This window comes from Branchiostoma lanceolatum, chromosome 7 (assembly GCF_035083965.1).
Source record: "Branchiostoma lanceolatum isolate klBraLanc5 chromosome 7, klBraLanc5.hap2, whole genome shotgun sequence".
NCBI lineage: Eukaryota > Metazoa > Chordata > Leptocardii > Amphioxiformes > Branchiostomatidae > Branchiostoma > Branchiostoma lanceolatum.
Window position 1 is genome coordinate 21,972,369 of NC_089728.1, and position 11,795 is coordinate 21,984,163.

General features: G+C 40.1%; 1 long non-coding RNA gene across 1 annotated transcript; it reads left to right on the forward strand.

The window, feature by feature from the left end:
• The first annotated feature begins 540 nt into the window (after nucleotides 1-540).
• LOC136438166 (uncharacterized) lies at nucleotides 541-11,457 on the forward strand. Its single transcript, XR_010756400.1, has 2 exons — nucleotides 541-1,492; nucleotides 10,485-11,457. It is a non-coding gene; the product is annotated as an uncharacterized lncRNA (long non-coding RNA).
• Nucleotides 11,458-11,795: the final 338 nt, after the last annotated feature.

Sequence of the window (11,795 nt, forward strand, 5' to 3'; positions counted from 1 at the left end):
TACCCTTTCCCATAATCTGTACTTATTTCGCTTAATCCGCAATCCTTACCCTTAATCTGTCACTTTATCCCTTAATCCGTCACCCTAGCCCTTAATTCGTTGCCCTTGACCTTCATCAGCCATCCTTGCTCTTAATCCGTCACCATCACCCTTAAACCATCATTATAGCCCTTAATCCGCGACCTTTGCCCTTAATCCGTCACCACAATCCTCAATCCGTCACCCTTTCGCTTAATCTGTAATCATTTCCCTTAATCCGTCATTTTTACCCTTAATCTGTCAACTTAGTCCTTAGTCCATAATCCCCCCTCCGTACTGAGGCATGAAAACTGCAACTTTACCCTTCAATTTAGGGGTTAAATTGTGACATTGAAGGGAAAAACATTAAAGATTATAAAAATAGGTCTTATAAAGCACCAGGTCTAATGGAAATAATTTATTATCAGCATATGCCTCAGCCCGGGTTTAGGAGTACCTTAAGCTGTAATCATTTCCCCTTATCCGCCATCCTTACCCTCAATCTGTACTCATTTCCCTTAATCCGCCATCCTTACCCTTAATCTGTCACTTTATCCCTTAATCCGTCACCCTGGCCCTTCATCCGTTGCCCTTGACCTTCATCATCCATCCTTGCTCTTAATCCGTCTCCATAACCCTTAATTTGTCACGAAAGCCTTGATCCCTCACAGTGGTTGCCCTCAATCAGTTACCCTTGCCCCTAGTCCGTCACCATAGCCGTTAATCTGTCACCCGATAACCTAATCCGTCACCTTTTCCCTTAATCTGTCATCCTTACCCTTAATCCGTCACCATAACCTTAATCCATAACCCTAGCCCTTAATCCGTTACCCTTGCCCTTAATCCATCGTCAATGTTACATCTTGTTCTGACCAAATTTTAGGTCTTTTAGGCAATATAGTATATAGATATAGACCACAAATGGTATGACATGTTAGCAAAGTTGGGATGGTGCCATTGTGATGGAAACTTTGACTGGGTATCAATTTTAAGCCCTGTTTCCGAGGCTTAATGACTTCTCCAGGCACAGCAACATGGATGCACCCATGGGAGTATCAGTTACAGGGTACTCGTCTGGTGGGCGAACAGAAGGACACAGCTGCAGTCACAGTCTAGTACCTTGGCCACAGTGTCTAGACGTATGAGAACAAAGGGCATTTCTTGTGTTAGAAAACAACTCATTTCTAGCGATAATATGGAGATTTCTAACCTCTAATCGAAAGTTGTGACAACATGGTGAGCAAGAAGGGATGTATCACCCCCATGTCAGCAGTGGAAACAACAACGGGGAAGCACGGCCAGAAGAGACTGAAGAATATGGACTGTTTGAAAATAGCAACACCAGACCTTTGTTCATTAATCTCCAAGGCAGGAAAAGTTGTTGCACGTTCCGCAGACAGGACTCGACTATGGAAATTTAGATTCTGAGACTGGAAGGACAAATAACACCAGAGCCGATCTGTACAGAACCAAGGTAAGAGGCGTCTGTTTCTGTTTTTGTGCAGGTAGGTCTTTTCAGTTTTATGTTAACTGAATGAAAGACCTTTATTGTGCATTCATGCCCCGAGGGGCTAGGTACAGGTCGTCTAACTTAACACATGGAACATACAAGGACATAATACAACAATACAAGCTGTAAACATATAGTGTAGACAAAACGTGTTATTAAACTAAGCTAGTCCGGTAGAGTCGACTTCTTCTCGCTTCTTTGTACATGTGTAAATATATGAGCAGACAATATTTCTAATACAAGGATTATCCAGGCGTAATAAATATATGAATTTGTCTGTTGCATTAAGATATTCGAAATATGGGAATTTTTCTTTAATAAGGTTAAAAAATACACTTCTTACGCTATCGTATAATTTACAGTCTAGGACGAAGTGTTGCTCATCTTCTACTCGATTTAAATTACAATGTTGACAAAGTCTATGTTGTAGAGGCGTGCGGTTGTGCCTTCCTGTTTCGACATGTAATCTGTGACAGCTAACCCGGAGTTTAGTTGTAGCCACTCTGTGTTTGATGTTGCTAATGAATAAATACTCTTCTTCTTTATACAATGACTTAAACAGACGGTAAGTTCGGAGTTTGTTGCTGTAAGATTTATCCCTGTTATCGTTGTGAATTTCGGCTGAGAATGTTTGAATATAGATGTCTTTTAATCGTTGACTAATGGAGTTAATGATATGTGAGAAATTTGTTGCTAAGGATACTTGTGGGCTCCAAACAAAGGCATAACCGCATTCCTCTAGCATGTTACGGACACCGGACGCCCAGCATTTCTTGCCATTGGCTTCTAATTGAAGTTGGCATAACAGGGCGTCGGCTTGTAAACTGTCAGCTGGTACGTTGTGGCGCATCCTAAGAAAGCATTTAATGGCGTTTAGGGAGGCCTCTAGGTGAAGGGGGTACCTCCCTAGTTCTGCCCGTACTGCAAGGTTGCAAGCTGTTCTTGGAAGATTTAGTGCGTATTTGCAAAATTTTAAGTGTACGGATTCAATAGGACAAAACTTTGGGGTTTTGAAGGACCCCCATATCTCAGACCCATATAGTAGAACGGGTTTAACACATGTGTCGAAAAGTTTGTTTTTGACTGTTAGTGAGGCATCAGCGTTGTCTAGTGATTGTCTGATACTGAACAAAGATTTTAGTCCTTTGTTGGATAATTGTTTGTTATTGGCCTTGAACGTACCAGCCGCGCTTACAACTATACCTAAGTAACAGTAAGACAATACAATTTCTATGACATTATCATTGAGCATAAAGATACAATTTTTTGGTAATCGACCTCCTTTAGTGAAGACTATTACTTTTGTCTTTTTTAAATTCACCTTCAAATTCCAGTATAAACAATATTTTTCTAATCTAACCAGACACGATTGCAAGCCTTGTTGGGACTAGGAAAATAATACTAAATCATCCGCGTACAGAAGACATGGAACTTTCATATTGTGAAGTACAGGAGAGTTGCAACAAGCATGATCAAATTCATTTGTTATGTCGCTGATAAATAAATTAAACAAGGTTGGAGACAGATTACAGCCTTGTCGAACCCCGCAGTTAGTTAAAAACGTGTCAGTGAGACCGCGATCGGATTTAATGCAATTTGTGGTTTTTGAATACATGTTTTTTATGGTCGTTAAGAACTTTCCTCCTATTCCAAGGTTGTTTAATTTGAACAGTAGACCAGCTCGCCAAACGGAGTCGAAAGCTTTGCTGAAATCTACAAAGCATGCATAAATTCGAGCATTTTTACTGAGGTATTTGCTGACTAAAGTAGTCAAAACAAATAAATTATCAGATGTCCTATATTTCTTTCTAAAACCGGCCTGTTGAGGTTTGAAAAGGCTGTTCTGTTCCGCATAATTCACAAGACGGTTGTTCAAAATAGAGGTGAATAATTTCCCCAAACAACTAATAATAGATATTCCCCGGTAATTGTCAGGGAGTGATGTGTCGCCAGATTTATGTATGGGAACGATATGACTGAGAGACCATTCGTCGGGGAAGTAACCGTTTTGTAAGCATGAGTTGAATAAGTGGAGTAATGGTTTCTGTAGGACTCGTTTACCGCATTTGAACATTTCGTTTGTTGTCATGTCGCTGCTACTGGATTTGTTATTTTTTATGTTTGAAATGGCTGTGTCTAGTTCCTCAGCTGTTATCAGAGAGTCTAGTGTCGAGTTTTCTTCAGGTGTAAGGGGGGATGCGGGGTGTGATTGGACGTGTGGAAGTACAGTTTCAGAATCGTTAATAGCATCAGTTGATGATTTGTCTACTGTACTATAATGTCGCAACCATTCCTCATTTGATATTTGACAACTATGTTCCGATTTGTCAGGTTTAAGCTTCTTAACTAATTTCCAAAAGGCACTGGGGTCTTTTTCCCTGAGAGAAGAAAGTTTGTCCATGATATGTTGATGGAATTCCCTCTTTTTCTTTTTTAAAAGTTTTCTGTACTCTTTCTTTCTTTTAAAGAATGCCCCTCGCACATTCGGATTCGACGGGTTTTTCTCAAGTAGAGAAGCTAAGTTTTTTAGTTCTCTTTTCGTTTCTGTACAGGTTTTATCGTACCATTTCTTATTTCGAGCTTTTTGTTGGCGCTTTTTGTTAATTCTTACACCTAATGAAGTAAACCCGACGTCCCTAAGTATTGAGCTAAAGTCAGAAACATAGTTTTCAATTTCATTATTTGTGTTTTCACTTTCTTTTACAGAGAGAGAGCGTAGTCTGTCCTTTATATGAGGTTGGCTGAGGGATTGGAGAAATTTCTGAGCTGAATTTTCATTCCAGTGAAATCGTTTTGGAAGCGACTTTGTTTTTCTATTTAACCCTTTGTTTTTTTGGATGAATGGTTTTGTACGAATCACTACCGATAACATGTTGTGATCGGAAAATATAGTTAATGGGTTAACGCGAAATAGAGAAATATGTTGAAATAATGACTGACTAGCAATTACATAATCTACAGTACTACTACCATTCGGCTGGTGACAAGTAAAATTGCCTTTTAAATCACCAACTACTCTTCCGTTCAGAATCCTTATATTTGCTTGAATACACAAGTCAGCAAGAAATCTACCGAACCTGTTTGGAGGGGATTTGTCCATATATTGTCTATCCTGATTGAAATTTGGGGAATTGTTTGGTTGGTTTTCATTGAATGCACCCTCTTCGATAAAATCATGCAAATTGCCTAGTCGGGAGTTCAGGTCACCCCCGAGTAGTATATAACCTTCAGTGCTATGCCGAGAAATTTCTTCCTCTATAATTTCAATAATGTGGTTTTCAGCATGTTTATGTGTTGTAGATGAACTTGGACTGATGTAGACCGAACAAATAAGTAAATCTTTGTCTAAACCCAGTAGCTTGCGATCAACTCGCACCCAAAGTGCGTCTGCCGATTTTGATGGTAATTGTTTTACATAATGTTTGTATTGTTCTTTAAAGAAAAATACTATGCCTCCTGAGTAGCGTTTTGCTTTTTTGTTCTTTTTGCGGTGTAAATGAAAGTAGCTGTAGTTAGGGAGGTTGATTTCAGATTTGTCAGAGCTCCAGGTTTCTAGAAGCGAGATAAAGTCAAATTTGTTGATACGGGACAAGAAATCTAAATCATCTAGTTTTGATCCCAACCCGTGGACATTCCAGAAACAAAACGTCTTGTTTACTCCTGGAAACATTTTCATATCTAACAATGGTTAAACAAAAGTGGAATATTGTGCCCCTAATCCAGCTGAACCTACAACAATCAATAACTATAGCGAAGTATTAGGTCATTACTAATTGTCAAAGTTTATACAACTCTATTTCTTGCTCAGGGGATACTTTTAGATAACTACTTGTCTAACAATCTATGTTGTGTGCAAGAAACTAAACATACATATAATACTACAAGAAAGTAAAACAGTTTACGTAAATAAATGAGTATTATCTAACTTAACTTGTCGCAGACATCTACCCCTACCACGTCTTGACGGAAGGTGGACCTCTCCACGGCATGGCGGGTTGCCATGACCAGGGTGGGGGCTGGGACTGGAACCGTGCAGGCGGAGATCCCCAAGGTCACGCAGGCGGAGGTCCCCATGGTCCCGTAGGCGGAGGTCCCCAAGGTCCCGCAGGCGGAGGTCCCCATGGTCCCGTAGGCGGAGGTCCCCAAGGTCCCGCAGGCGGAGGTCCCCAACGTTACGCTTTCGTGGTCATTTCAGATACCTTTCATGGCAAGGTAGAGATTTCGGCAAGTAGCCATTTTCGAAACCATCTCGACGTATGTTTGATATTCAGAATGGCTGTTAAAAGTGTTATTGAAACTTTTTAGGTTTGATGAAAAATGAGCAATTCGTTTTTGGTAGAGTCGGAGTAACGGAGACTACCTTCAAGTTAGTTCATGGTATCTTCACTTAGCAGCCTAGAATTTAGAAATACGTCGCATTCATCCACGTTTCAAAATCATGTGCCATACAAACGTTGAAATTCCAGAACTAATTCTAGTATGTCGCATGTCCACGTATAAGAACTAATTCCAATACAACTTATTTGTACACGTTTAAAAATCTACATCCCCGACAAAGGTAGACTGTTACAGTAGAAAAACTACAAATGTAGAAAAGAATAATACGTCGCACTCGTCCACGTATGAAAATCATACGCCTGACAGATGTAGAAATTCCAAAACTAATTCCAGTACATCTCACCCCCGACAAATGTAGCATTATCTGAAGACAAAGTACAAATGTACAAAAAAACAGTACGTCCCATCGTCCACGTATGAAAACCATTAATTATATGCCCGAAAAACGTAGAAATGCAATTCTATGACATCTTTTTGTCAAGTATGAAAATGTGCACCACCCCCCCCCCCCCCGACAAATTAATTTAGAATTAGTTGTGTAGTTAGAAAAAATTATAACGTTGGGTAACATAAATTCGCGGGGTACTTAAATTCGGGATTTTTCGAAAACGGGGTATTTAGGGATATGTGCTAGATGCAACATCAGTAATACCGCTAGAAATGCAAACTTGACAGACTAACGTATTCAGAACACTGTCTGAAAAGCTTCGATAACCATGCATTAGAAGTTGGCTACGTTAAAAACTGTCCGTCCCTTATTGTCACAGTCTGAGGGCTTCGTGGGAAAATTATATTACATAACGTTAGTTGTTCACTGGTTTATAAGACAAATGTCACATCCGCTTCCTGCTCAACACAATTATTTACAATACAACTTATTAGAATCTCTTTTGCTAACCTACAACTGGACTCTAAGTGTGATTAATCATCAAAACGCCTCTTTGTTGCTACAACCAATGGCTACGGCATTACGGTGAATTTTCCCGCCGCCATATTCGTTACCCAGAATCCTGCTATTCGGCAGACGACAAACGTTTGCGAGGAACACTTTTTGTCTAAATGTTGTGTGTGATAGTGGACTGATGGCGATATTTTCCTCAAAGTTTGCTCTTAGCACAAGCAGAAACACATGGACATAGTAGTATTACCATTTCTACGGCATCCAGCTAACGCCCCGATGAATAATGTACAAATTTCCATGACGGTGGGGGTGAACTTTGAGTGACGTTCTGCGCGACTCAACATATCAACACAATTTTCTTTTGCAACATGCGATTTGCAACATGCGTAAACAACCATGATGGCGGGCGCGGCGGCGGCGACATCATCGGATGTCCCTCATCGCTCGCGCGTCACTTTAGTCATGTTAGTGTCGGTTTTCCTACGTGAAAGACTTAAGAAAGCAACAGTGAAGGTTTTTTGAGAAGTTATGATAAAATTTGAGTAACTTGTAATTGTGAGACAAGCGTCATCCGAGGACGAAATGTCCATGACGAGGACGAAAGGACCCGGGGACGAAGGGGGCGAAAAGTCTAGTAACCACGGGTTGTTCCCGGAGGCCTGATGCGTGCGGTACGGCCGTTTTTTCGTGTGTTTTTTTTTACTTGGATACGTCTATATCCATAGCACTCTCCTCAAGCCAAGGATGGAACGAATAGCTGCTGTATAAAATGTAATTAGCGGTAAGATATTCAAGACGAATCTTCTCTCCCGAATTAATGTTCACCCCTGTCCGACAACACCGCCATTGTGCGTGCGGCGGACGGTAGTTTCAAGTTGAAATATTATGGTATCAGCACGACTAGAGACAAAATCTACCATATATGATTAGTGCAAAGATAGTACATGATACTGACAGAATAATAGAAAAAAAGGATGGTTTATTGTTCTGCTAGATTGATTTCAGTCAATCATTATCGGAAAAATCCCGAATTTATGTCACCCAACGTTACGTCGCATTTATCATCCACGTGTTAAAATTTTACGCCTGACAAACGTAAAAATTCCAAAACTAATTCCAGTACATCTCATTTGTCCACGTTTGAAAACCTCAACCCCCGACAATTGTAGAATTAGCTGAAGATAAATTAAAAATGTAGAAAAATGATACGTCGCATTTGTCCACGTGTAAAAACCATAAAAAACTAGAAAGGCAACATTTGCGGGAGCAAATGCAACATGTTTCGCCCATTTCCCTCCCCACGCAAAAAGCGACTGTGGCATAGAGGCTAACGTTTGTTGTATGTCGGCAATGTTGGTATTTGAATGAATAATTGAATTGAAGACCAGTCAGAAATGGATCTCTCCCAATTTGAAACCCTATGCATGGATGGGCTCTTCCAGGCACCCATATTCATATGCTATTATTTTTTTAGTACAACGCTACGCCACCCATTTTGTTTAATGCGCTATCGATCAGCGCCGATATTCAATACTTCCCCGTGGCCCGATAATGTAGACATGTAACAGGGTTTTACGTAAGGAGGTTGAAAATTCTTACTGATTTACGTCATTTTTAGCCAAAAACTTTAAACAACTACTCAAAGCAAGGGCCTCCTTGCTCAACGTAAATTTTCACGCACTTCACAACTCTCTATCGTTAATGTTAATGTTATTGTCAACGTCCCGACACGGGATGTTTCCTAAGGTGGGAAACGTTGGATACTTTGTGTGCACTATTGTGCACACTAGTGTCCAATCTTGGTGACAGAGGGGTAGAAAATTCGTGCACATAGCGAGGAAATGTCAGGTTTTACCATAGTGTCCAAGCTTGCAAACTTGTAGAAATCTTTGTTTCCATGCAGTGTTAAAATCAGAAAAACACCGTGTGTGTCGAAAAATACCACCAGAAAAGTTTTGAACCTTCTCAATTGCACTTACATAACTTCAGTAGGACACAACAATAACTTACAACACAAGGATGTGAGCCAGGGAGTAGTGAAGTTGTGTCTGCACCTGTCAGAGTACTAGTAGTGCCCCTAATTAAATTGAGTATTTCAACCAATCAGGTTGAGCTTGATAAATCTGCGCTCTCTCATTGGCTGACCGAATTAGTCAACCCGGCCAGATGAATAAAGATGTGTCCTATAGGTCAGTGACCCCATATGAGGAAAATAGCCGATCTTCTTCCCAAAACACCCTCTAAAATCGTATTTCAAAGTATTGTATGCCGAAAGTGCGAATGGGATTCTTTAAATATTTGTTCAATGTACCACCATAGCAAATTTCAGGTCATTTGGATGTATTTCCAGAGCACAGGAGGCCAAAATGTACGTTTTTGGTCAGAAAAACCTCAATAAAATCACTTTCAAGGTCAATATCGCAAAAAATAAAAAAAGGCTCACAGGGTACTAACCCACTCTACATGTATACCAAATTTCAGCTCAGTTGGTGCAGGGACGACCGAGCTGAGTCGATTACAAGATTTGACAGGAGAAAGAAACCATACGAACACAATATATTGCGCCCAACAGTATGTTGGGCTCAACATAATTACAAATGTAGAAAAAAAGGATACGTCGCATTCGTCCAATTCTTGAAGTATTAGTTATACCCCCATTCCACTTGGACGGCGCTTTCGCCGCGCTCTCACGGCGACATAAGGACCCCATTCCAAGTCACAACACGGTTACGGGGGGCAAATGACCCATATCTTTAGTTCGAAATATTTCGAAATATGAAATAAACCTATCTGGCTATCTATATTTCAAATCTATTCAAAAAAATGATCTCTTTTGACAGTCACTTTCGAAATGTTTGCAAATGATCAGAACAACTTCTGAAACATAGTATTCTCGTATTTCCTTTTGTTAGAAACATTTATGAATACTTATAAAGATTTGTAATTAATAAAACAATAATTCGAAGATATAATGAATACCATTAAAAAAACATAAAATTGACCAGATCGCCGTGAGAGTGCCGAACTCCTGGAAAACGTGCTCAAGTGGAATCTCTACGGCGACCCAAAATCTCAAATGTCAGCAACCTTTTATGAGCGACCAAAGATTTCACAGATAACTCAACGGAATGGGGGCCTAAATTAGTAAAAGTCCGTCAAAACTACCTGCACAACTCCAATTTTACCTGTGCTAGCATGCAGATTTTGAGCCCTACACGTACACTCTTCACTCACCTTAGTTACAGGATAAGAGGTCAAATTCCTAGGGAATCAAAATTGTGAAATTGCTTATCAGTTTCACGCATATTTAACTCCAAATGTTGTTTTCCTAGCTAAAGATAAAATTAGTACAATTTTACCTGTACTAAAATGCGAATTTCGAGCCCTATTTTTTTAATCGAACTCCAAAACCTTGAAGTAAGTATAACACGCCATATTCGTAGGTACTAAGAAATATGTCAAACAGCTTATCAGTGTCACATACATTCTAAATTTTGTTTCCCTGTGGCTGTAGGACCTAGCAACTACATGACTAACACGCCACCGCCAACTACTTTGAGAAAGCCAATCATGATTTTGGAATAGTCTAATTCAAGTCAATAATTCAAGAGGTTAAATCGACCGAAGCTGTCTACCGTCTTCAGAGACGACAAGAACCAAAGAAGAGAGCATTCAGGTTGATATGTTTCTGTATGTTTTTTCTCGATCCCTGCACAGGTCACCTATACCAGACTACAAGGTCATCCGGGGCACCCGGTATCCACGTGCACTAGGGAGGAACAATCAAGGCCTGGAACAATCTGGCCGTTTCCCACACAGACTCTCACCGCAGCAGGGGAGGTCGCCGGAGACCTTCCACTGCCGGACCAGCATCAGAGCCGTGTTACAATGATTGTGCTGTTACAACCAGACATTACCTGACACGATTTAGAGAATCCACACACTGGCGTGCACATGTTGTCCACTTTATTTGATTCAAACGAATACGTATTGTCTATTTTGTTGTTTATTTTAGTGTGCAACTTTTAGAAGCTGATTTTGCATGTATAACGTTATGAAAGAAAATACAGGTGATTAACCTCGTCGACGACAATTCAAATCAAACCGGATGTACCAATGGCAGAAACCCAATACAAATGTGTATGCAATTGCAAGCTGCAGTAACATTTCACTCCGTCACTTACGTCCAAGAAGTTACAGTGCAACTCCTTACCAAACTTGGAACGGTTACTTTAGAATTAGTCTGCTATTGTTGTGCTATAATTCTTTGACGGTTATTCATTTGTTTAAGTGAACTGCAGCGAAGAGATAAAGTAATCAATGTTGTGTGAGCAGAGTAAGACAGGAGATGAGAGATTTGTAAAACTAGGAAGTCAAGGTCAAGAGAGCAATAGAGACATTCATTAATTAATAAGGATCGTAGTAAGCCAACATTATGAAGTCACAATCAGTCAGGGTTATAACGTTTACATCCCCCTTGGTAAGTATGCGGGAATCCTTGTCTCTGTGTCATTTCTTTATCCTTGATGTGGTCGTCTTCAAATCGGCATCTAAAAGAAACCGTATTTATACATCGGCCATTCTTTATTGTAAGAAGGAAAGGGTCTTAAGTATTCACCATTTCAAAATTGACTTAATTTTATTCCAAAAGCTAATTGGCCATCTCACCATTAAACAAACTAATCGTTCATGGTTTTTGTGGCTGTCGTCCCTACATCTCTGACAAGACCACAACTGCCATGTTCTTTAAGATCACGTCTCCTACACTTTCTAATTTAACATCACATTAAATAACAAATCTATATTAACCCTCTATCGTTGGGGATCTTGTCGTCCCTTACTTTTCGACAAGACCACAACAACATGATGCTCAGTGGACCTTGCTCGTCCTTTAGTACAGTGGGCCTTGTGTCCATTTGTGCCAACGGCAAGGTCACAACACCACCACACTAATAACATTCATCTCTTATACCTAACATAAGTGGCGAAAACCACCCCTCCGGTCAAAATGGTCACACTCACACCTAA